The sequence below is a fragment of the Pinus tabuliformis genome, chromosome J (genome assembly GCF_031772625.1).
Source record: "Pinus tabuliformis cultivar Carrire ecotype Pingquan chromosome J, CPIR1, whole genome shotgun sequence".
Lineage (NCBI taxonomy): Eukaryota > Viridiplantae > Streptophyta > Pinopsida > Pinales > Pinaceae > Pinus > Pinus tabuliformis.
The window spans coordinates 196,912,657-196,940,538 of record NC_142295.1 but is presented as its reverse complement, the minus strand read 5'-3'; positions in this window follow the sequence as shown (position 1 = coordinate 196,940,538).

Sequence of the window (27,882 nt, the reverse complement as noted above, 5' to 3'; positions counted from 1 at the left end):
TTCAATGTTTCTACTAAATTATTACCTACAGTAGTCACTATTAAGATACCATCCACACCCATTTCTAAATGGTTGTTGACCTACCCCATGAGACCATGGTCTTTCCAATCTAGGAGATGATGACCATATCCCACAAGTAAATGATCACTACAGGAAAAAATGACATTGGTGAGGGGTGAAAAATGTCACCATAAGCTCATTGGTGATGGTCAAAAGAGCATTCGTCACCAAAAACTGAACATCACAAAAGGTGGCATCGCCAAAAGTATAGGTGTTGTAGTGACATACAAAGTCCATCAGAAGTAATGCTTTATAATGACAGATAACGACTGTCACCATTTCATATGAGCAATGGTGATGGACTATGGCCTCCATCACCAAAAACTAAACGTCACCAAAGGTGGCATCGCCAAAAGTATAGGTTTTGTAGTGACATTCAAATTTCGTCACCAATGATGATTTATAATGACAGATAGCAACCATCACCATTGCATATGAGCAATGGTTACAAACCATAGCCTCGGTCACCAAAAATTGAATGTCACCAAAAGTACAGGTGTTATGGTGACATTCAAGGTCCATCACGCATATTGATTATAATGACAGATAGTGATCGTCACCATTTCATATGAACAATAATGATTTCTTGTGATGGATCTTTAATGGTCGTCACTGTTGGTGCATATATATGGTGACGTTCATTGACCGTCACCAAAAGCCGCATTGCTAGAAGTATAGGTGTTGTGGTGACATTCAATGTCCATCACTATAATGATAGACAATGACCATCACCATTTCATATTAACAACAACGATTTATGGTTACAGACCTTTGAGGGTCATCACTATTGATGCGTATATATGATGGCGTTCATTCATCATCACCATTTCATATTTTGGTGAGGGTGGAAAAATGTCACCAAAGCTCATTGGTGATGGTCAAAAGAGCCTTCGTCACCAAAAATTAATCGTCGCCATTCCATATGGATGTCAGGGCACGATGGAATTGAACCACCAACCTCCTACTTGTAAAGAAAGTGCTCTTCCATTGAACTAGCACCCTTTAAAGAATTATATTTTTTAAAATTAGACCTTGAAACTTCATAAATTGTAAATTCTACAACTTTCAAAAAATTAAAGTCTCAACAATATTTTACTAAACAAGCAAAGCAACATTTAAGATGTAGGTCCCTACCTAATGGTTATTGAAGTTATGAAAATTGTGTGTAGGGAAAATTAGTTATGTATAAGAAAATCAATATGTTCAGTTCAATACTCAATTAGAAGTTAAACTCTGAAGACATTTATAACCTATAAGTGACCTATAACTATCAAATGCACCGAATATTGCAAGGCAAATCTCATAAGTGGATATCATATGGAAGAAGAGGAGGCAGGGACTTGGAACCTTAGTACATCTTGGCATGCCTTAGCACTTGGCATATCTTAGCTTGTTTAACATGTCTCCATACTATCTAGCACATCTTAGCATGCCCTAGCATTCTCTAGCACACCTTGGCAGTCATGACCTCAAAACTAGCATCGCATTTTTCCATGACTTAAGAACCTTACATTCACCAGAACACCTTGACACTCCCTAGTTGTCATGCCTCCATTATCCTCCATAATGTCCTAGGCTAAGGAAGAAATCGATGGAGGTAACCACAGACCATGCTTTTAGTATGGTGGCTAGACCTACCAAACTAGAGAGGGATCTTTCTATGACATCACAGCTAAGAGATGACTCGAATGTAAAGGATTTTAGGCTAGATAGTTTGAGTCATGTGGGTTTTCAGAAAATTTAGGGACTTGGAACTCTATCCACCGGTGTCTTGTCTAGCAGGGACTTTGTAATGGAGGCAAGGACTTGTAACTCTGTCTAGGATAAAGCACCTAACATGCATGATAGAATCTCCCTAGAATAGAGTACCTCCTACCTAGAAGAGTGTCCCCTACTCAAAATATAGAACCATTCTCTACTATGCACTTTTCTTAAAGATGAATATGTGCAAAAAATAGTACTAAAAAAACACCTAAATTAAGAAAAGAGAGCATCTAAGTCAAACTATAAAAGTACAATAAATATGGCTCTATATAAGTTTTGGAAACACTAGACAAGCATGCTTTCATACAACAACAATAAGATTCCTAAAATCGATGTGATTCTTTCATCATTGCTATACCCTCACAGCAAAACTAGAATCTATAGCATATACTCCAAGGTTGTATGCATTTGCTGAATGTGTAGATTGAAAGGATCTACTGAGATGAAGTACTGTTGAAGGAGAAACACCTTCAAAACAATAGATAAATTCTATTGTGAATTCAACCCATTTACACACAGACCAAAGCTGCTAATAGGTACACTTCTCTGCTGAATGGAAACTACAATTTATTGTAGTGATGCTGAAGGAAAAACACCTTTAGTGCAACATGGATAAAACTCTAATAGATATTGTCACTGTGGCCTCGATTGTCGATGATCTCATCAATATAGGTAAAACTTCGATAATTGAAAAACCAAAAGGTGAGATGCATAGATCATTTGAAATGACAAATTTGGGCATACTTTATTATTGTTTAGGAGTGTTAGTATGGAAAATGTAAGGTAACTTGTGGCGTCTTTATGTCACAGGCCAAAGATGCGAAGAAATACATAAAATATTAAATAGCATGGTATAAGTCGATTGCAGGTTATTTTGAAATAGGAATGGAATTCCCCTTGTGTGGGTTCTAATCTAGTCAGTATAACTTTAAATAAGAAACTCATAGTTATGGGGTTGAAATTGTCTAACAATTCATGAAAAGTCACAAATTTGTTCACTAGAAAGATGTAGAGTGAGTCGTCAGGTTTATGGAAGGGAACACCCTATTCGCAGGAAGATAACTTGAAATTAGTCATGCATATTATTTCTCATCTTCTTGTAAATGTGTTCTTTTAAAATATAACCACATCCATAGGCTCAATAACAACTTTGGTAAAGTTTATGGATGTGAAGAACTTTTGAGAAAACCCATCACTTAATGACAATTGAGCGAGGAATATGTCGAAGGATTCAATTTTGCACTCAGTCACAAAAAGGAAGTTGGGGTATCCAACATCTTACCAACAAACTGACTCCAACCATAATGTGAAAGGCAGGTTAACTGCAAAACCTGTTTCCCACTTTGTAGTATTTTTCCCTCTTGAATTCCAACAGGAATCTAGCTTCTTATATCCACAAAACTCATGCCAGGTAAATTCTGCATGATACAATTGTGACGTGCAAGCTTGACACGCACTCTACTTTCCCTCTAAAAGAGGGTAAGTCAAAATATTATGATAATCTTAGTTGTAATTTGATCATACAATATTGAGGTATTGCAAGAAATAAACAATATATTATCAATTCACTAATGAAGAACTCAAAATAAATGAATTTATTATTACTACAATAGCGCCTTTTGGGATTCTCGGATAAAGCACATGACCTATATGGAAAAAGCTTCGTAGAATAGAGTACCTCCTACCTAGAGGTGTGTTCCCTGCTCAAAATATAGAACCCTTCTCTACTGTGTACTTTTCTTAAATATAAATCTATGCATAAAATAGAACCAAGAAAAACACCTAAATTAAGAAAAGTGAGCATCTAAGTCAAACAAAAAAAGCATACTAAATATGGTTGTATATGATATTGAGGTATTGAATGGAATAAACAATATACGATCAATGCACTAATGAAGAACTCAAAATAAACAAATTTCTTATTGCTACAATAGTGCCTCTTGGGATTCTCGGATAAAGCACCTAGCCTACATGGCAAAAGCTTCATAGAATAGAGTACCTCCTACCTAGAAGTGTGTCCCCTACTCAAACTATAGAACCCTTCTCTACTGTGAACTTTTTTAAAGATAAATTTGTGCATAAAAAAAAACCAAGAAAACACCTAAATTAAGAAAAGTGAGCATCTAACTCAAATTATAAAAGCATATTAAATATGCCTAAAATTGATGCACTTCTTTCATCCCTGCTACAACCTCATAGGAAAACTATAATCTACAACATGTATCCCAAGGCTGCATGCACCTACTAAAGGTGTAGATTGAAAGTATCTTATAATATGAAGTATTATTGAAGGAGAAACACCTTCAAAACAATAGATAGAGTCTAATGTGCATTCAACCCATCTGCACATAGCCCAAGGTTTCTACTGGGTACACTTCTCCCCGAAATGGAAACTACAATGTATTGTTGCTCTGCTGAAGTAGAAACACCTTCAGAGAAACACGAAAAAAACTATAACATATATTGTCACTGTGGTATCAGTTGTAGAAGTTCTCATCAATATAGGTAACAACTTCGATAATTGAAAAACTAAAAGGTGGGCTACATAGATCATTTGAAATGATAGATTTGGGCATACTTTATTATTTTTTAGTAGTGTTAGTATAGAAAATGCAAGGTAACCTGTTGCATATTTATGTCACATACCAAGGATGTGAATAAATACAGAAAATATGAAATAGCATGGTACAAGTCGATTGCAGGTTCTTTTGAAACAAGAATGGAGTTCTCCTTATGCAGATTCTAATCTAGTGGGTATAGATTTAAATAATAAATTTATAGTTATAGGGTTGGAATTTCTCACGATTCATGGCAAGTCCCAAAGTTGTTCACTAGAAATGAGTAGAGTGAGTCATCAAGTTTATGAATGGGAACACCCTATTCATAGGTAGATAAATTCAAATTAGCTCGTCATATTATTTCTCCTCTTCTTGTATGTGTGTACTTTGAAAATCTAACCACCTCTGAAGACTCAAGAACAACCGTAGTAAATTTTATAGGTGTGCAGCACTTCTGAGAAAACCCATCATTTAATGATAATTAAGCGAGGAATATATTGAAGGATTCAATCTTGTACTCAGTCATAAAAATGAAGTTGGGGTATCCAGCATCTTGCCAACAAATCGACTCCAACCATCATGTGAAATCCAGGTTGACTGTGAAACCTCTTTCCCACTTCGTAGTATTTTTGCCCCTTGAATTCCAACAGGTATCTTGCTGCCTAGAGCCACAAAACTTGTCCCAGGTAAACTTTACATGATACAATTGTGATGTGCAAGCTTGACACGCACTATAGTTTCCCTCTAAAAGAGGGTGAGTCAAAATATTATGACAGGCTTAACTGTAATTTGATCATACATTGTTGAGGTATTGTATGGAATAAACAATATATTATCAATGCACTAATGAAGAACTCAAAATAAATGAATTTCTTATTGCTACTATAGCACCACTCTTGGGATTCTCAAAGGAGCCACAAATTTATACACATTTGGAATCTTTACTTGGTTTGCAAAAATATTAAACAATGGTAGTGATCACTCTTTTCCCTCCCATGAAAGGGCTATACAGAGTCAACAATAAATTGATTTATAAGTGAGGTATATGCCTGAAAAATAGGAATCCAACTCTTCAACTCTAACTTAGTGGCAAGGAAATATTCAACTGTAAATGCTTGATCTTCTACAGTGTAAATTTCTAGATAAATTTTTAGTGTAAAATTGTCCATTGTCCACATATCGCAAAAAAACATGTTTGTCTAGACTCTCGTTATCTGTATGAGAGGGGAGATCACATAAATAATCCATTATCAAAAGAAAGAGTTAAAGAACAACATTCTATGCAGAATTTTTTTAAAAATTTATTACATACCTTAGAAAGTTTGAAAGGACATAATTGAAGCTTCCCTCTCCTTCCACACTTCATTAAATATTCCCCTTTTTCCAATGCAGATGTGGCCTGCAAAATCACAATCAACAAATAGAATATGAAAAGTAAGTTTAATGAATTAATGTAGCTTTGGTATACCTCAAGCAAATGGACTATGATAAATTGGATTCATTCTCTACAAAAGATGATATAGCAAGATCTAATTACATTTTTAACTAAAACAAAGGTAAATTGGATTTATGCTCTGCAATAGATGATATATTGAGATCTAATGACATTTTCTACTCAAACAAAGCTAAGTTGAGTAAGCTCAAGCTCCAAAATGATGGCATCCAACTTCTGAGTGGAAGTTACTATATATATCTAGCTAGAGGCTATAACATAAAAATATTTGTTATATGTGAAGATAAAAAAATGAAAGGATTATGAAATTTTGACCATCAACTATAAGTTCCTTTCAACGACCAGATCAAACCATAACATTATTATCAACATAATCAACTCACCCATTCTAGTATGCTTCTAGTAGTTTCATGATAAACCTCAAACTCAATAAACTTCAAACAACATAAATTAACCAACAATAGCACTGAGGTTGGTTACCTAAGGATTATATCATACTAAATTACCTTTTGAATCTAACATTGAAAATGACTGTGAAAGAAATGAACACAAATCAATGATTATGATGGATCCATGTGATGAAATAAAATTAAAAAATACCTTTCTTCTTGCTACTAATGAGCCTTCTAGGGGATTCTTGGATGAAGTTGATCCTAATCTTCTTTCTGAAATCAAAGAGACACTTTCTAGCTACTCTCATTTGACGGACAACAACCCTAATTCTTATGAAAATGAATATGGAAAGCAACAAGCATCGATGAACTTGGTCTTGAAGAAGGTGTCTCAAAGTCTAATATGGATATATTTTAAATTTTTACAGCTAGCAGAAGGTTTTCCTAGTTGGGTTCCTTAGAAAATTTTGTTTTTTTTTCTATACTGTGACTGTGTTTTATTTCTGTTCTATTCCACTACAAATTGGTAGAGATATTTTTTGTCTTCATGCAACAATTAGTTTCAGATTTATTCATTCAAGCAGTAGCGGAATTTCAAGGAAATTCTACACAAGGGACAATTAATCTATATTTTCACTTATATCTTTTGCAAGTAAAATTCAAAACTAAATTTTCATCCAAAGTGTTTAGGTTACTAGCAAGTGGTATCACAACATATCTCAACATTGCAAGGCATAAATCATACTATTCAATAAGGTTGAGACTTGAGGTACAAAAATCTTCCCAAGTTATGCAAGCAAGAAAACTGCTGATTTTTAGTTCTAAATCTATCCAACCAGAACAAAACTATGCCATTTTCAAAACCTTTTAGTCAAAGTTATTCTTAGCCTCATTCAGCTCAATTAAAAATATGTCAATCTTGTTGAGATTTATTCTTCATTTCATGATTATAAGTTATATATTTATGCAACCTAACATATCATTTATGTTAAGTGATTATTCATTAAAAACTATTTAATCTGTCCAACGCATCTACCTAATTTCCTGATCAGTTCCTGGGAAGACTCTATCAGAGATTTGCAGTAGAAAACAGAAGATTTTTTTTGTACCTAGTGTTATAAAACTCTAATCTGGAAAAAGTATTTTGGGTTGTTTCCCTAAAAATATTTACAAAATTTTCAATCCCAAAGCCATTTTAGGGAGAATTTTAGTCAGGGAGAAATTTAGTATTATTTTTGGAAAATTTGAATGCAACTAAAAGAAATACTTCCCGTTTTCTCAAAAGATTCCAGCACCAAATATGAGTGAATTCATAGAACTTAAGATTTGGTAACAATTAAATTTCATTTCGCTTTTCCAGAACCATATAAGAGTGAATTCACAAAACCTGAGATTTGGATTCTAGAAACACTTAAATTTCACCTCATTTATTAGGATTGGAAGTTCCTTGAGATACAAACATTTAGCATTAAGGATCTACTTTTCTTGTTTAAGGACAATGTTCAGTTTATAAATAGTGATACAAGAATCCTTTTATATATGCCTGAGACAGTTCTTTGGTCACAACTGATTAAACTGAACTCCATCAATACATAACAAACAAGGTAGAATGTAAGAGAGCTTCTACTTTTCAACATATACTCTGACAAAAATAAACATATATACAATCATATAAAGTTGTCACCACACCAAAGGAGCAATTAAAAACCAAAATAAAAATAGGAACAGGATTGGATTGCTATGGTTACTCTAAAAAAATGTTAAATATGTAGTTGATTATGATTTATTGAGCCCAAGGGGTTAGCCCAACCAAATTTCATTAATGTTATTCGGTATTTTCCTAGTTCTGTGCTCGCAGGTGCCATGTTTGAAATCCCTTGGGTGAGGTGCACTAGTCAATGCCAATGGATTTACCAGGGTTGCCATCCATGAATGTGGGGAAACATCCACTGGGATTCCCCAGAGATTTTTTCTTGGAAATAATAAAAATAAGATTTCCTAAAGGGAAATTTTCAGATGCATACAGTGTACACCCAGTAAAATCAACTCTATAGAGACAAAGCATAAAAGAAGGAAAAATACATATGATTTTACCTATGTTCCCTTGTTTTCCCTCCTGCCTTGTGAAAAGTGAAAATTTGTTACTATTAAACTTAAAAGGAAGGATGAAAAAAATAGTGAATTTTGAACCAGTCCTCCTTGTGTCGAGGAAGACTAAAAGTGGGGTGGAAATGCAGCGAGGTTAGAAATGAAACATACCTGGGCACCATTAATGGATTGAAGAGGTAAAACCTTAAATCACAACTCTCTTCAATCTCGTTTTCTCTCCCGCCATGTGAAAAGTGAAAATATCCTAATCGTAAACTTAGAAGCAAGGATGAGAAAAATAGTGAATTTTGAACCAGAGATCTGAGGTGTGTACAACTGCCTATGTGGAAGAAGACTATAAGTGGGGTGTAAATGAAAAAATATTAGAAATGAAACATACCTGGGTGCCATTAATGGATTAAAGATCCAATGGTGGGGGATCTAAGGTGTGTGTACTCCTCCCTGTGTGGAAGAAGACTAAAAGTGGGGTGGAAATGCAGCGAGGTTAGAAATGAAACATACCTAGGCACCATTAATGGATTGAAGATCCAATGGTTGGGTTTGATATCAGTTTGCTACTGGTAAAATATTAATTCACAACACTATTCAATCTCATTTTCCCTCCCACCCTGTGAAAAGTGAAAATATGCTACTCTTAAACTTAAAAGAAAGGATGGAAAAAGTAGTGAATTTTGAACAAGTCATCCTTGTGTGGAAGAAGACTAAAAGTGGGGTGGAAATGTAACGATATTAGAAGTGAAACATACCTGGGTGTCATTAATGAATTGAAAATCCAATGGTGGGGTTCGATATTAGTGTACTACTGGTAAAACCTTAATTCACGACTCTCTTCAATCTTGTTTTCGCTTCCACCCGGTGAAAAGTGAAAATATGCTACTCGTAAACTTAAAAGCAAGGATGAAAAAAGTAGTGAATTTTGAACCAGAGATCTCTTCAATCTCATTTTCCCTCCCACTTTGTGAAAAGTGAAAATATGCTACTTGTAAACTTAAAATCAAGGATGAAAAAAATAGTGAATTTTCAATTAGAGATCTCAAGTGTGTACTCCTCCCTGTGTGGAAGAAGACTAAAAGTGGGGTGTAAATGTAGTGAGGTTAGAAATGAAACATACATGGGCACCATTAATGGATTGAAGATCTAATGGTGGGGTTCAATATCAATATGCTACTGGTAAAACCTTAATTCACAACTCTCTTCAATCTTGTTTTCCCTCCCACCCTGTGAAAAGTGAAAGTTTAATTCACAACTCTCTTCAATTTCGTTTTCCCTCCTGCCCTATGAAAAGTGAAAATATCTACTAGTTTTCCCTTTGCCCTATGAAAAGTGAAAATGTACTACTTGTTTTAGAAAGTAAATGAAGATTGGAATTAGGAGGACTTTGTTACATCAAAATTAAGGCTTAATTTTTTTAAAAATGTTAAAATTTCCCTCCCTAAAAGAATAAATACAATATTTATAGAGTATAGAGTAGATGTGTAGGTGTAATCTAAGTATGTAAACAATTCTAAATATGGGGTTAGTTAAAGAATAATAGTAATAATAATGATAAAAGTCAAAAGTATGGGGATGAGTGCAAAAATCTAAATGTTGGATCAATTAATAATAAAAATAACAAAATTCAATTTGTTATATTTTGAATTTGTTATTAACTTGTGAATAGGTTTTGTTACAATACCATGAGCCAATACCATGGCTTATCAATACCTCAAGTCCAAAAACCATAACTTATTTCACAACCAAAATATTTTATAACAATATGAAAAGATTCTTAACCATGGATATTTACCCCCCACTTTACAATGGATATTATTAACTTGTAAAAGATCGGTTTTGTTATAATACCATGGGCCAATACTATGGCTTATCAATACCACATGCTTTAAAAACATAACTTATTTCACAATCAAAATACTTTATAAGAATATGAAAATATTCTTAACCATGGATATTATTAACTTGGAAATAGACTGTGTTATAATATCATGGGCCAATACCATGGCTTATCAATATCACATGCCCAAAAAACATAACTTATTTCAAAATCAAAATATTTTATAAGAATATGAAAAGATTCTTAATCATGGATATTCACCCGCGCTTTGCCATTGATATTATGAACTTGATAGGATTTGTTACAATAGCATGGGCTAATACCATGGCTTATCAATACCACATGCCAAAAAATCATATCTTATTTCACAATCTAAATATTTTATAAAAATATGACAAGATTATTAACCATCGAAATTCACCCCCACTTTACCATGGATATTATAAACTTGTAAATAGGCTTTGTTACAATACCATGGGCCAATATCATGCCTTATCAATATCACATGCCCAAAAACCATAACTTATTTCAAGCTAATAGTAAAAGGGTTGTAATTAGTTTTGAGATATATATAATCTGTCTTTCCTCACAACTACTAAAATTATTCCCATATAAATTAAATTAAGGTTTTAATAAAATTAAGAATGAAAATACTTTTGTATTTAAAGATGTAAAATTTATATAATACAAATATTAGTAAAAACCAACATAGATCTATCTTATCTAAGGATCCAAGTGATGATAGCAAGCAAAGTTAAGGGAAGAGAGGGGGTGGGAGATAGTGACAAAGATGGAGGGTCGAGAGAGAGAGAGAGAGTGAGAGAGTGATGAGGGGAGACAGAGATAAGGAGGTAGGAAGAGAGAGAGGAGAGAGAGAGAAGAAGAGGGTGGGGGAGAGAGATATGGAGTTGGAGGGGGAGAGAGAGATATGGACTTAGGGGGGAGAGATAGGAAGGAAATAACTAAGGCATAGGGAGATAGAGGTGGAGAGAGAGAGGGAGTGACAAGGGATAGATGGATAGAGAAAGAGGGAGAGAAGAGAGGAGGGGAGAGAGAGAATAGGTGGGGATAAATATAGGGAGAGAAGGGAAAGAGAGAGAGAGAGGCACAAAGATGGAGGGGGGAGAGAGAGAGTGATGGGGTGGACAGAGGGAGGTGAGAGAGAAAGGGAGAGATGACTAAGAGAGAGGAGAGAGAGGAGAGATAGATGTAGTTAGAGGGGGAGAGAGAGGGAAGGAAGAAGAAAGACACGTAGGGAGAAAGGTAGAGAGAAAGATTGGGAGTTACAAGGGAGTGATGAAGGGAGGAGAGATAGAGGGAAGAGAGAGAGGCAGAGAGGAAGAGGGAGGGAGAGAGAGTGTGTATGTTTTGGGGGTGAGATAGAGAGAGGGAATAAAAAAGAGACACATAGATACAAATATAGATATTATATAGTATTATATAACCAGCGTAGATCCATCTTAACTTGGATCTACCAAGCGCCAAAAAATATGTTTGCACATTGAGAGATTGGATCCCTCTCGGCACTTGATAGATCTGGGTTAAGATGGATCTAGGATGGCTTAATAATTTTGTAGTTTTATTTGATAAACTAACACTTTTTTAATGGTTGTGTTTGAAGACACTTTTTCCGTATTTGGTGTATTTATCATAAGAATAATAATCTAATTTTAATTTAATTTTAAGTTTACCTTTTTTATGAAATGATTTTGTTGTTAGTTTGTAGAGATAGACATGTTATAATTTTAGAATTTGAAAAGTAAATACATGCTCTTAACTTGGTTGTATTGAAAACATTTAAGTGTAAGAAAGAAACATGCCCTCTTAACTTGGTTGTGTTAAAAACATAAGTGTTCTTGCATACTAAGTGGGTGCAAACAAGAGAGAGTATATGGTAAGTGGATTAAATAGTTAAAAACAAATGTTAGTTAAGGAGAAAGTCACAAAAATCTAACAAATAGGCTAGGGTTGGGATATTACTGTTTTGGGACATCTAAAGTTGAAGGTACATTTTATGGAGGTGTAGTCTAACCCCTTGGGTGTAGGGCACATATTATGGGTATCTTGGACTTTTGGTGTGTGTTAGTGGTGTCAAATAGTGGTGGAGTGTGCAACCAGTGAGTAGGCAAAGTTTTTTATTTAGAAGGTTGGAATCAATGAAGTATTCTCCCTCTCTAACCAACTCTAAGATGAGTGTGCATAATGGAGTTATTATTGTAAAAAAATGCAAATATTTGATTATCTTTAAGTTCAAGGGCTTGAAGTGGCTGCCTCAACCTACAAATCTTTAAAGGAACTATGTGTTTTTCAATTAAACCTTATGGTCAAGGAGCTACAAAAGAGGAAGGCCTTATGGCTATTTTTAAGGGGTTTTAATGACCTTTGTCTTGTGGTAAATATGAGGATATGATGCTAAGGGTCTTGATCTTAGTACATTCATGTATATAATGTAAATATTTTCCTATCACCTTGCATTGTGTAAATATGATAAATATTTTGATGTTACCGTGATGTACATGTTGAAGTTCCACTTGCATGATTATTGGAAACACTTCTCAGTTATCCTTGTGTACATGGGGAAGATCATAATTACTTTATGCAATAAAAACACCTAGTAATATTTTCACACTGGACACTATACAATAAACTTAACCCTAGAATCTTAGTGAAGAACAAGTAACTAGCTAGACTCTAGAAGGGTTTTTGGATTGACTGTTAGTGAAATGCATTGCAGTTAGGTGTGCTAATGTGTGGTGAGTGTTAGTGAGTGCTAGGGAAACACAAGGGAGCACCAGGTCAAAATTCATGGAAATGAATGAATAAGAGTGTGTGACGGGGAGTGTGAATGAGTTCCAGGTTTGGTAAGAGGGGAGTGACATGGTATGCTAAGCAGCGCTAAGTCATTCTAGCATGCCAGAGCAACATGCAACCAATATGTGCTAGGTGCCAAAGTGTACCAAATAGTGCTAGGAAGTGTTAGGGAGCATTAGGGAAACACAAGGGAGAACTAGGTGAAAATAATGCACAAAAATGAATGATTAAGAGTTTGTGACAAGAAGTGTCAGTGATTTTAGGGTGTGCTAAGGAGGGAGTGACAAGGTATGCTAGGTAGTGTTAAGCCATTCTAGAGGCCAGGCAAACATGACAAGATGTGCTAGGTGTTAAGGTGTGCCAATGCATGCCAGGGAGAGTTATGGAGTGTCAGGGAAAAACAAGGGAGCACTAGTTTCAAATGCATGGAAATGAATGAATAAGAGTGCATCACAGGGATTGTTATTGAATTATAGGTGTGCTAAGGAGGGAGTGACAAGGTATGCTAGGTGGTTCCAAGGAATGGTAGAGTGCCAGGGTGACATGCCAAGATGTGCCAAGTCCTAGGGTGTGCCAATGTGTGTCAGGGAGTACCATGAGAACACAAGGGAGAACTAGTTCAAATTGCGTGGAAATGAATAGATAAGAATGTGTGATAGGGAGTGTCAGCAAGTTCCAATTGTGTTAAGGAGGGAGTGACAAGGGTATATGCTAGGAAGTGCCAAGGCATGCTAGAGTGTCAGGGCATGTTAGGGAGTGGTAGGGTCTATTAGGAAGTGGAAAATCATGGCAAGGTATGCAGGGGATGATAATGTGTGCCATGTAGTGCCAATGGATTGTTATACATGCTAGATGTTATGGTATGTGAACATGTAAACTATGTTGCTTAGTTGTTTTATGGGCACTATTGGATGTGAGCCTTGACTTTGTAGCTTGTTAAGTGGGATGAGTTAATATTGAACATGAGAAGCCTAGGATGATTTATAGTCCATTATGAGAACAAGGCATAGTCTAGTTGTAGTAAATGTAACTTGGTAAAGTTGTTGTAGTCGACGCAAGACTTGGTTGGGTTCCTAAGTCTAATAGAAAATAATGGTAGTTATGAGGGAATGATAATTAAGGAGTTCCATGGCATGCCAAGGAATGAAATGGTGTGTTGACTAATGCCAGATAGTGTGAATGCATGTCGAGGAGTGTTTGGGAGTGTCAGGGAACCATAAGGGAGAACTAGGTCAAAGTGCATGGAAATGAATGAATAGGAGATTATGCCAGGGAGTGTCAGTGAATACTAGGTGTCCCCTAGACGAAGTCTGTTAGGAGAATATCATATTAGGACACGTAGGAGGAAAGCCTACGATTGTGATAAGAGGATGGAAAAATCAGTTTGAGACAAAGGGAGACTTTGGTCTAGGCACAACACCATTTTTTCAATGACTTGGTTGGGTTCTCAAGTCACAAAAAAAGTAAGGTTATCTATGAGGGCATGAAAACTAGGGAGTGCCAAGGTGTGCAGGGAATTTCAGGAAGTGCTAACACATTTTATAATGTTCCAATGAATGTTAGGCATGTCAATACATACCAAGTGCTAAGGCATGCCAATGTGTGCTAGATTCTAGGATGTGGCACCAACACATGCTAGGGATTTCCAAGGAAACACAAGGGAGGACTCATTTCAATTACATGTAAATGAATGAATGTGCGTGTGTGATAGGGAGTGTTAACAAGTTATATGTGTGCCAAGGAGGGAGTGACAACGTATGATAAACAATGCCAATAGAAGATAGAGTGCTAGGAAATCCTACTAAGATGTGACAAGTGACATGGTGTGCCAACGTGTGCCAAGGAGTGTTAGGGAGTGTTAGGGAAACACAAGGGAGAACTAGGTCATAATGCATGGAAATGAAGGAATAAGAGCGTGTGGCGTGGAGTGTTAGTGAGTTCCAAGTGTGTGGCATGGAGTGTTAGTGAGTTCCAAGTGTGTTAAGGAGGAGTTACAAGGCATGCTTGGCAATGCTAAAGAATGCAGGAGTTTTAAGGTGACATGTGGCCAAGATGTGCCAACATGTGTAAGGAAGCGTGAGCTGGGAGTGCAAGGGAAACACAAGGGAGAACTGTGTCAAAATGAATGGAAATGAACAACTAAGAGTTTGTGATTAGAAGTTTTAGTGAGTTCTAGGTGTGCTAAGGACAAATTGACAAGGTATGCTAGCCAGTGTTAAGGTATGCTAGAGGCTAGGGCGACATGCCAAGATGTCATAGGTGCTAGGGTGTAACAACACGTGTCAAGGAGTGATAAGGAGTGCTAGGGAAACACAAGGGAGAACTAGGTAAAAATGCATGGAAATGAATGAATAAGAGTTTGTGACAAAGAGTGTCAGCGATGTCTAGGTGTGCTAAGGAGAGAGTGACAAGGTATACTATGTAGTGCGAAGGAATGCTAGAGTGTTAAGATAGTAGGCCAAGATGTGTCAGGTGATAGGGTGAGCTAGGGAGTGTTAGGGGGTTTCAAGGAAACATAACGAAACACTAGTTCAAAATCCATGTAAATTAATGAATAAGAGTGTGTGAGAGGGAGTTTCAGTGAGTTCTAGCTGTTTCAAGGAGGAAGTGACAAGGTTATATGCTAGGAAATGCTAAGGTATGCTAAACTACCAAGCCATGTCTGGAAGTACGGTGGTGTGCTAGGGAGTGCCAAATCATGCCAAGGAATGTAGGGGATGTTAATGCATGCCACATAATGCCAAGGCATTCTAAGACATGTGAGGTGCTATGGCATGTCAAGATGTAAATTGTGTTGCTTAATTGTTTTAGACCAAGTTTGGATGTCATGAGCCTTGTCTTAGTAACTTGTTAAGTGGGATGAGTGAGAAAGTACATGAGTACCCTAAGATGAGTTAAAATTAGTTCTTAGGTGAACAAGGCATATGTTGAATTTCCATGACGCATGAGAATCTGGGTTTGGCCTTAGAATTTTTTTATGCGAACACACTCAAGTGACATAGCACATCTACTATCTAGAACAAAATCTTCCATGAAAGAAAAAGTAATGGATTGAATGCACATAGTTTACAGTCTGCACATATTCATATGTTAATGGTTATTATTGTGATATACAATAGCCATCTATATGTCTGGTGTAAGACTCCTCTGGATATTTCTATCCAACAACAACATATTTGAGGTAAAAGGTGTACCGTCAGAGGTTGCTCCATCAAAAATAGCAACCAAAAGGGACCTTACTGTGCAAACAGATGAAGAATTAAGAATATTGTTATCTATGAGTGCTGATGTGGAGGTTCGGGACAAAATTACACAGGCAACAAACCTTTTTGTTCAACCAATCAAGATCTAAAAACTAAAATGTGTGATTATAGACATGTGTGATAGTATTTGGAGAAATGCCAACCTGACACACAAATTTGTTGACATTTGCTGGAGCTGACATATAATTGTTCCTAAATTTAATAAACATGTAAAATAGGACTGACTTTTCAATACAAAATATAAATTGATAGGAACATGGCCAAATTGTGAAACTGTAAAAATTGGTATGGTTTAAAAGGATCGATCCCTTTTAAAAGTCTTAAATGTGGTAATGAAGGTTAAGCCCCCTTTTAGAACCCCTTTGGGCATCCATCTTAGGAATTGGTGTAGAATGCAACACTTCAGAATAATTTTTGTAGCGGTGATGTCAACACTTGTATGGTGACATGGGCTTGGAGTTGGCATATCAAAGCTCATTGGTCTACTTTGGAACTTCTCTAGGGTGTTTCCTTAGATAATTTGGAGTACGAGGGCATGATTTGATATTTATTTTGCATTGAAGAAGATTTGGAGGCTAGATACCGTAGAAAAACCCTTTGTTCTGAACAAGGAAGCACATGCCACTGAAGAAAGTAACAACAAGTACACAGATTTGAAACTCAAATCACATCACTATTTATTAGTCTTTGAAACAGGAAATAACTAAAATTTTCAAACACTACTATTCACTTTTTCTTTAGTCGAGAAGGTACAATGAATCTAGAAACATGTACAACAATGTCTCAACTTTCTTAAGTCCTAATCCTAATGCACCTTCCTTTCATGGATAGATAAGACAATTAAAGTCTGCCGCTATTGAATATGATATGAGATATGCAAACATGCTTCCTTAGCTAAGGTTGAAAATTAATAACTAGGGAAGTGCTCCTTTTAACTGTGAATGCAAAACCTAAATAAAGCAAAGAGTTTCGCTACTCCAAGTGCTAGAAATGAATCCACTGCCTAAGGTAAGTGCTTCACCTAGAACAAGATATTAAGGACTCAAAAACTTTGTTTCTTCCTTCAAGAGAGGTGCATGACAAACAGGACTAAGCTATCACACAATATCCTCCAAATTCATTCACCTTTAATAGAAATCTTGTGCCCATAAAAAGATAAGAGACCAATATCCAACAAAATTCGCTGACCAGACAGATACCCTTGTGCTCGAACACCGAGATAATAAGGGAATGTCAACTAGGGCGGAATATTTCACCACCAAAATTGACAAGAGATAGAGGCGATAAAAAACTATTAGACCTAATGCTCAAGAACAAATGAATTAATGCACACTTGGTGATCTGAAATGAATTCAATCCTTCTTTATTTATATATTTTCCAAAGGGGTTTCATATTCTTAAGTGATTGAGTAAACCTTACTCAAAACCCCAAATTTAGGTTTTTTGAGCCCAGTTTCCCCAAAAATGGCCAAACAATGGGTATTTTGGGGGTTTTTCTGCTTTATGGAGAACTATAGTCTACGGGGATCGATAGGATATTATGTCCCATTCATCCTCAATTTGTAGAGGATGTTACATGGAACCTAATAAAAGAAACAATGCTTTAGTTTAGGTGGTAATAACTAAATTCTTATTTCTTTCCACATAGGACATACATATTGCAAAAATGATCATGGGGTAAAAATACTACAAAAGGACTAAATCTTACTAGCATTGTCATAGTCTAAGAATAAGAACCCTTTCATGTCAAAAACAAGGTCAGTACCACATAGTACAAGCACAAATGACAAATTCAAAAAAAATATACTTATTCAATGAAATAATTACGAATCATATTAGCGCACTTTAAATTTAATAGCTCTTGAGTTGCAGTGTCAATCAAAATTTCTCAGGCTGGATCATAATTAAGTACTCAATGTTGTTTTCAGTCCAATTTGGGGAAAAGGAGGAGCTCTTGGTGACAATGGGATGATCGGGCTTTTCAGAAGGGAGCTCTATTATACTTTTCAACATACAAGCCATTCATTCTAGTGGAGGAGATATAGAGAACCCTTTAATAACGACCTTTCCAAGATCAATTTTGGAGGAAAATACAGTTTCAAAGCTTAAACATAGTTCTAGATTCAAATAAGAGTAGTCATTTTTCAAAACAATTATTAATTCCCGAGCAATTGGAGCCAAGCCGACATGTTGACCATTTATTCTTCTACTGGACAAGGAAGCAGTTATGAAAAGTACTTGGCCCTTTGATCTAGTATTTGATTTAAATCTCTTGATTGGAAATGTAATAAGAGATGATGTTTATATTAAGAAAAATGGAAAAGTAGAGGGCCAGTTAATAATTATCTCTAAAAAACTCTCAATAGAATCCTAGCATATTTGAAATGGAAAAGGATAACTCCATGGTTATTTTTTGCTTTAGAAAATTTTTTAATTTCCATGATTGAAGCATGTATTCATGCCTTGAAAGAAGCTCACAAATGCTTTTGATATTGGTTGAAGCAAAGAAAATGAGCAAAGTTACACTCACATAGAGGTATGGAAAAAAAGTATGTGGAGCTTGTTGTCCGAGACTCCAAACAAAGAATGGACAAAAGGTGAAAGAACCAAGTCAAAAGGTATGTGTAGCTTTTGTCATGCAGAGGTAGGTGTTAAATCCACACTCTATAATGAAAGCTTTGCGGTGCAAGTGACACAAAGGTTTGCATGCGTAACTTTGGATTAGAATGAGTGGAGCTCGATGCTACATGTCCACTATTACCCCACTTTCTATATGAGTTACAGGAGATAAAAATAATGAGATACAGGAGATACAAAGTAGATACTATTGTTAATCAAATTTAATTAAAAATATTTCTATGTCTACCTCAACATAAAAGAAACATCTTCCATAAAATATTTTCTCCATGAACCTGATTTAAAATGAATATCTTCCATTGACACGCCTAGCCACAAATAGAAAAAATGATGATGGGCCAATTTCAGTTTAGAAAATTCACAATTAGTTTCAATTGTAAGATCTCCTATTTTTAGTTCAGATTTTAGTTACAATCAGTGAAATAGGACTCGCCGATCAATCGAGATTAATCACGAGTCAGAATATGCTCACTCTCTAAATGATCTGATCTAAATATTTGCGAGTCAAACTCACGTTGACCAAGTTTAAGTCATGGTCAATGCAAGTTTGACTTGAGACATGCCGATTAAAGTAGATTCCTATGATTGATTCCAATTTATTTGATTTTCTCCCTTGACTTGAAGAGCACAATTTTTTCAAGTTTAGGTATGCCACATTGCTAAGAACTAAATGTCAGTCGCTCTAAAATTTATATCTCATTTCTCAAGCCCAAAACTCATATGTCAAGACCTTCAGTAATCAATCACTACTCACTATTACACAATCCAGACCCAATATCGGGGAACCTGCAAGGTGAGCCTAAGTCTAGACTCCATATCGGGCAGTCGCCAATGTGTGCTCTATCCATACTCCAAATCAACCCTCGGGTAGTCGTGTCACCTTCAGTTTGTGTTACCTTTAGGCTTAGCCGCTTCACTATTCAACAATCGAGGTACATTGGCACTTGGCTTAAATAATAGGTATATTACTATATTGATGTTTCAATGTCGTTTTCAATGGCAAGTTTCAAGTTTCACTCTTCAGTAATCGAATGTTCACCGTATTCCCTTGGTTATGACTTTTCAACCCTATAAATGGGGCTTAAACAGATTTCAAAAATTCACTAAGAAATGGTTTCATACCAACCATCTACCAAGTCATCAAGCATTCCTTCCTTGGTCGATGCCTTGCCAACTTCAAAGGCTTTAACCATGCATTCAAAAGTTTGGGTATTTTTGTTCTTCTAGAATCTATTATTGATGTATTGGTTCAGTTGTCTTATGCTAAACGAACTTTCAAATTCAAGATTACAATGCAATATATGTTGATAATATTTCCTTTAGGTAGCATTTCCTCATATATGCCTAATTGTGTTTCAAGGTCATAATGATATATTAGGTCGAAATGTGCTTGTGTTGCTGGACAAACTCCTCTGAAACCACATATCCTTTAAAACCAACCCTCTTTTTTGCGAAGTTATATATGACATTTTTAATCTTAATTTTTTATTGTATTTTATAGGAAACAAATTAAATAGAAGGCACAACTTCGAATCTAAACAAAAGCCGTAATTTAAACACAATTACAAAACAACAACAATGCCAAGGGAGAAGGACTTTGCTTGGGCTTATTGTGACAAGATTCTTGGAGACCCTAAGGTCCTTTGTAAATTTTGCAAAGAAAAATGTAGTGGAGGCATTTATAGATTTAAGTACCTCCTTGCACAAACACCCAACCTTGATATAGGTCTCTACAAAAGCATTAACAAAAATGTCAAACACCAAGAAACCTTTGTCATTGATATGTTGAGTCAGCATAATGCAAAGAAAGAAAAGAAAAAAAAAAAAAATAGGAACTCCTAGAGTTGACAATTTTTCTTCCACTACCCCATTTTCATCTCCCTCTGTTAAATCCTCAATGCAGCTCCCAAGTTTCCCAAACATGCCTCCAAGTCCAAGTCAAACTCAAGGCCAAATGAATCCTCCTGCATTCAACATTGGATGTGGAAACATAAACACCTTTTTTTCTCCCTGAACAAAACCTGGTTCCCAACCTACCTTGGATACAACTGGTTGGAGAAAATATATCCACACTCAGGCAAGGAAGGCCATTGCTAACTTTTGGTACTATTCTGACATACCTTTCCACTGTGCCATAAGTCCTTATTGGCAAGCTATGATTGATGTCATTTCTGTTGCAGTTCCAGGGTTCAAAGGTCCTTCATTAGAGAGCATTAGGACAAATTTGCTATTAGAAAGTGTTGAAGATTCCATGGTTGTGCTATCTGAGTTTAATTCATCATGGGTAGAAACAGGGTGCACGATCATGAGTGATAGATGGACAGATCAGAGGAATAAAACTTTAATAAATCTCCTTGTATCTTGTCCAGTACGTACAACGTTACTCAAGTCAGTGGATGCCTCAGACAAGGTTAAGACTGCACAACTTATTTGTGAAATGATGGAGGAATTCATTCAAGAAGTGGGAGAATAACATGTTGTACAAATTGTCACCGACAATGCAGCTAATTATATGGCTACTGGTAGACTTTTTGAGATTAGGCACCCCACTATTTTTTGGACCTATTATGTTGCCCATTGTATAGATTTAATGCTTGAGGACATTGGTAAGCTTCATTGGATACATGAGGTTGTGGAGAAGGAAAACTACACAACCAAATACCTATACAACCACATTATTGTCCTAAATAGCACGAGAAAATACACTGGAGGTAAAGAAATTGTTCAACCTTTAGTGACTAGATTTGCAACAAATTTCATATCTTTGCTATTTGTGGTTGAGAAAAAGATAAATCTGAAGAGGATGTCCTTAGGACCTGAGTGGATGGCATCTAAACATTCCAAGACCCTTGAAGGCATTGAAGTTGCTGCACTTGTTTTTAATGACGATTTCTGGAAAGATGCCAAAGACATTATTGTTGTGATGGAGTCCCTTGTTAGATTTCTCAAGTACTTCAAGTCCTTTAACTTTTTCATGTTTTAAATTTCATTTCAAGCTTCTTTTTATTTTCAATGTTTCATATTCATTTAAATTTGAAAGCTTCAACTTTTAGGATGGTTGATGGTGATAAACCCTCTATGGGTTACATTTATGAGGTAACGGATCTCACAAAGCAGGCCATCAAAAGAAGATATGGGGATGAGGAGGCAACGTATATGCCTCTTTGCGACATTATTGATGCACATTGTGATAGGAAATCACATTCCCCCTTACATGCTACTAGGCACTTTTTAAACCCATAGTATTTTTATGATAAGAACAAATTTAATGAGGATGGGGAGGTCCACAGAGGACTTATGACATGCATGGAAAGGTGCTTCCCTAATCTAGAATTTCAAAGTCGTGTCTTTTCCCAACTATAGGATTATTGAGCACCACCTAAATTATTTTCCTATACTAGTGCTATACGAGAAAGGTCTAAGGTGTTGCCAGGTACCCTTTGAGGCTTGAAGGCTTTATCAGTTCATTAAATTTTTTTAAACTTTATTTTGTATGTTAAATGTTTTATTAAATTTTGTTTTCTTTTAAGTTTTTACTATTTAGTATTTAGTGCGTCTACTCATGAACCCTTGCCACTTGTTAGGTCTTTGGTGGCAAAATATTTGTAGTGATACGCCAGATTTGAAGAGATTTTCCATTCGAATCTTAAACCAAGCATGCAGTGCTTCAGGTTGTGAGTGCAACTGGATGATGTTTGAGAAAATACATTCTAAGAAGCGCAACCAATTGACATAAAACTGCTTAAATGACCTTGTGTTTTGCCATTACAATCTAAAACTTCACAATATGAAAATACTAGGTGAGAGCTTGAATTTGAACGTTTCATAATCTAACTTGGAATTTAAAGTCTAAACTTTAAAGTTGAAAGTCAAACTTAAATTCACATTTCAATGTCTCATGATAATGATAGGTTTGGATCATCCATCAATAGACCTTGAAGAGATAGATTTGAAAACTACAAATGCAGCAGATTGGGTCCAATTAGAGGAGGCTCCTCTTTTAAGCCTACATGACTTGAAGAACTTTGAGATTCAAGCAAGTGGAGGGGTGGGAGGAATCACTTCTATTTCTCACTCTTAAGAGTCTTACACTCTTAGTTACTCATTTTTTCTAATTAGTATGCAGTTGTTTGTAAAATTTTACAAGTAGTTGCTTCTAGTTCTATGTAGTCACTAGTTAGGAGTCATGACTCAGTACTTTGGATCATGCTTGGACTCATAACATATATGAGATGCTTATTCATTCATGATATTTTGGATATCTATTGATATTATGAATTGTTTGGACATGGCTTTACTAAATATCAATGAAAAATGTTTTTTTTTTAATTCAATACATGTGTATATTTTTATTTATTGAATTCAGTGATTTTTTCCTAATATATTTTTTTCCGATTTTTCCCCAATCTGATTAAAACTCTTACCTCTTTTTCCTCACCAATTTATGATCTATTCTGAGTCTGGTAACATTAGTTACAAGTTTCATTCTTCACTTATGAGTGCTAAGGTGTGCTAGAGAGTGCCAATGCATGCTGAGGAGTGTTAAGGAGTACTAGGACAACAAAAGGGAGCACTAGGTCAAAATGCATGGAAGTGAATGAATATGAGGGTGTGTTGTGGAGTGTCAATCAGTGCTAGTTGTCATGCCAAGGAGGGAGTGACAAGGTATGCTAAGAATGGGAAAGGCATGCCAGGAATATCAGGGAATGTTAAGAAGTGATAGAGTGTGCTAGGTAGTTCCAGGGTGTGTTAACTTGTGCCAATTCCTGCCAAGACATTCCATGTGCTATGACATGCTAGGATTTGAAGGGTGCCAGAGTATGCCAATTTGCATCAAGAAGTTTCAAGGAAGAAAAAGGAATAACCAAGGTAAAATAAAAGGAAATGAACACATAATAGGGTTAATAAGTCGAGACTTTATCTTTTTCAAAAGGGGCATGTTACGAAAACTAATAATATGTTCCAATACATGCTAAGTGCCAATCTATGACAAGTGCTAATTTTATTCAATGCAATATTATGCCAAGGAGTTCCAGGGCATGCTAGGGACTACAGGGAATGCCAACACATGATAGGGGAGTGCTATGCTATGCTATGGCATGCCAGCATGTGCTTTGGCGTCCTACTCATGGCAAGATGTTCTGGGTACAAAGGTGTTCCATGTACAAAGATGTTCCAAGACATGCGAGGTGCTAAGGAATGTTAGTGTATTGTTCCAAAGCATGTTAGGGTGCGCCATGAGTGTTGAGGAGTGCTAGGTCTCTCTTATTAATATAATTTACAGAGCTTGATTACATATTAAGTAATATAGCTCCTACACACACTAGTGGAACTTTATTTAAAGGAAATTTGCTAGATAATAAACCTAACAGACATTAATCATGTGTTGAATCATAAGAAGACTATATTCTTATGACTTGAGGGAAATGATACACACACACTAATTACTTCCTAACAAATTGATTGGCTATTATAACCACTATGACCTTGGACACATAATGAAAGAGACTCCACAACAATGGTCTTAAATCATTATATTTCGACAAAAAATATAGTAACAGGTATATAGTTTCATCAAAAACTCATTGGAATGATCAATGATGACAACCATTTCTTGACTGTCACCAAAAGTAACCAAAAAGAGCATTGGTGAGGGTCACTAAAATATTGTCACTCGAACTATGACCAAAGAGATAGTTAGTGATGGGCCTTTAATGACCCTCACCAAAAGTTTCACCAAAGAGAGAATTAGTGAAGGGAAATTAACAATCCTCACCAAAAGTGTCATTGAAAATGGTTTTGGTGACAAACCTTAAAGGAACATCACTATATACACTTGCAACAATGATTTTTTAAAGACGGTCACCATATGTGACATTGGTGATGGACGTTAAAGGTGAGTCACAGGCATGAAGCGTCATAAAAAACTCATTGGAATGATAAATAATGACGAACATTTATTGACCATCACCAAAAGTAACCAAAAACATCATTAGTGATGGTCAATAAAAGATCGTCACTCGAAGTGTCACCAAAGAGAGAAATAGTGATGGGCCTTTAACGACCCTCACCAAAAGTGTCACCAAAGAGAGAATTAGTGATGGGACTTTAACGACCCTCACCAAATCTGTCATTGAAAATGGCTTTGGTGACAAACCATAAAGGACCATCACTATATACACTTACAACAACGCTTTTTTAAATACCATCACCATATGCGACATTGGTGACAGACCTTAAAGGTTTGTCACAAGCATGACCCTCACGAATGACCTTTTTTTTGTAGTGGATGGACTTGACTAGTAAATAATATCAACAAATGTGGCATGAAAAATATCATCCATTTCAATTAAAGCAATGGGTTTTTTTTGTTGTAGTAATTTTCATAGAAATTAGAATTATTCTTTCAGTAAATTGGTATAACGTGGGGGATTGAGTGGTTTTTATCTTGGGGATTCACATTACATTCATTTTGTGGCATATTTAAACTATCTTAATAATAGGATAGGGTATAAAATAATGAATGTGACTCTTTTTAAGAGAATATCTTTCAAAACGTATAATTAGATTAATTATAGATTTCAATGACCTCTTTTACAAAGATGTGCAATTTCTTCTACACATATCAAATTGCATTTCAATTATATCTATAAATAAAATATTTCAATGTGCCAATTAGGTATAAATATAAAGTATATGACTTCTAAACATGATAGTCATCAGTGCACAATATGAATAAAAACAATTACTTATCTTGTTAAAATTAAGAAAATGATAAAAACTAATAAATTATAACTCTATTTTAAATTGTTATCTATATATATATATATATATCTATATATATATATATATATATATATATATATATATATATATATATATATATATATATATATATATATATATATATATATTGGAATGTGATTCTTAATTATGGCACTCTCACTTTATCATGGAGATTTATAATTTGTGAACAACATTTCTTATAATACCATGGCTTATTAATATCACATGTCCAAAGAATCATAACCCATTTCATATTAATTATAGATCATAAATCCCTACAATCTATCTAAAAATTTTAGATAATCAAATTTAAATTTGTGAATCCATATCTTAAAACATAGATGTGTTTGAGAGTAATTAAGATATTTCAAAATTATTTGTGTGTGTGTGTGTGTGTGTGTGTGTGTGTGTGTATATAGATATAGATGTAGATATAGATGTATGTAATTTTTTTATTCTATAAATAAATGTTTTATACATCACAATATGAGATATTTGTAATTCTTCATCATAATATTTCAAAAGAAATTTGAATGAGAAAAAATTGAAAGTATAAAATTATTATGATTAAGATATTTTAATGGTGTGTCAGGCCAGGTAGTAACTCCACAAGGCAAAAATGATTCGTGTGTTTTATTCCATCAGGTAGGTCTTCATTATATACACGAGGGATAGACTGTTCAGTTCATCTCCCAATGACTATTCATATTTCTTATTTATCTATTTACATAAATTCACCCAATCACAAGGAGTAGGTATCAACATTCCCCCCATAATCTGAAGGGATGTTGGGGAGTCCAAGCATCATTTTGAATCGTTCAAGCTTTTCTCTTCCAAACACTTTGGTGAAGATGTTTGCAATTTTCTTATTTGTGGAACAATGACGAAGATGGATTGTTTTGGCCTCAACATGATGTTGAATCAGATGATATTTAGGATTGATGTGCTTTGTTTGATAACGGAACTTTGGGTTCTTGGCCAACTTTATTGCAAAGGTATTGTCAATCATGAGTGGAGTTGATTGTACTTGTTTTACCGACAAATCTTCAAGAATTGTCCTGAGACACACAATTTCTTTTGTTGCTTCAGTTGTTGCCACGTATTCCACTTCTGTTGTGGAATTTGGTGGAACTGATTATTTGCATGATCTCCAGGAGACAACTCCTGATCCAAGACTCATAGCATATCTTGAAGTTGATACCCAAGTTTGTTTGTCTCCATCGAAGTCTGAATCAGAGTATCCAATCAAGCTGAAGTCGTCCACCTGTGTATACTTGATTCCAAAGTCTTGAGTTCCCTTCAAGTACATTAGAACTCTTTTTGCAGTAGACCAATGTCCCTCACAAGGCTTTTGCATAAACCTAGAGAGAATTCCAACAACAAATGAAATGTTTGGTCTAGTAGTAGTTAGGTAGTTGAGACTTCCTACAAGCTGTCTATACTTTGTTGCATCCTCAAATTATTTTCCTTCAATAGATGTGAGCTTTAAGTTTTGCTCCATTGGAGTAGTAAGAGGATTGCACTATGTCATGCCAAACCTATTCAATAGATCTCCAATGTATTTCTTTTGAGAAAGAAATTTGGACTTCAGATGTTGGGTTACTTCAATGCCAAGGTAGTAATGAACATAGCCCAAATCACTCATTTCAAAAATTTCCCCAATTCCTTATTTATGGATGCAATGTAGCTTTCATTGTTCCCTGTCATCAAAAGATCATCTACATATACCACAAGATATAAAACTGTTTTTCCAACTTTCTTGACAAATAAATTTGCATCACCAAGATCATAATGTTTGAAATTGAGTTTCAGAAGATGCTCAGTTAGTTTTTCATACTAGGCTCGCGGTGCTTGTTTGAGGCCATACAAGGACTTCACCAGTTTGCATACTTTATGTTCATGTCATTTCACAACAAATCCTTCAGGCTGGGACATAAAAACTTTCTCTTTTAGATCTCCATTTAAGAAAGCATTTTTTACATCCATTTGGTGGGCTTTCCAACCATTCTGAGCTGCTAGTGCAAAGAGTGTCCGGATTGTAGCCCATTTTGCTGTGGGGGAAAAATTCTCCTCATAATCGACCCCTTCCTTCTGTGCATAACCTTTTGCCACAAGCCTAGCTTTGTGCTTGTCAAGTGAGCCATTAGCTTTATACTTGTTCTTGTAGACCCACTTGTAGCCAATTGGTTTGGTTCCTAATGGAGGATCAACCAGCTTC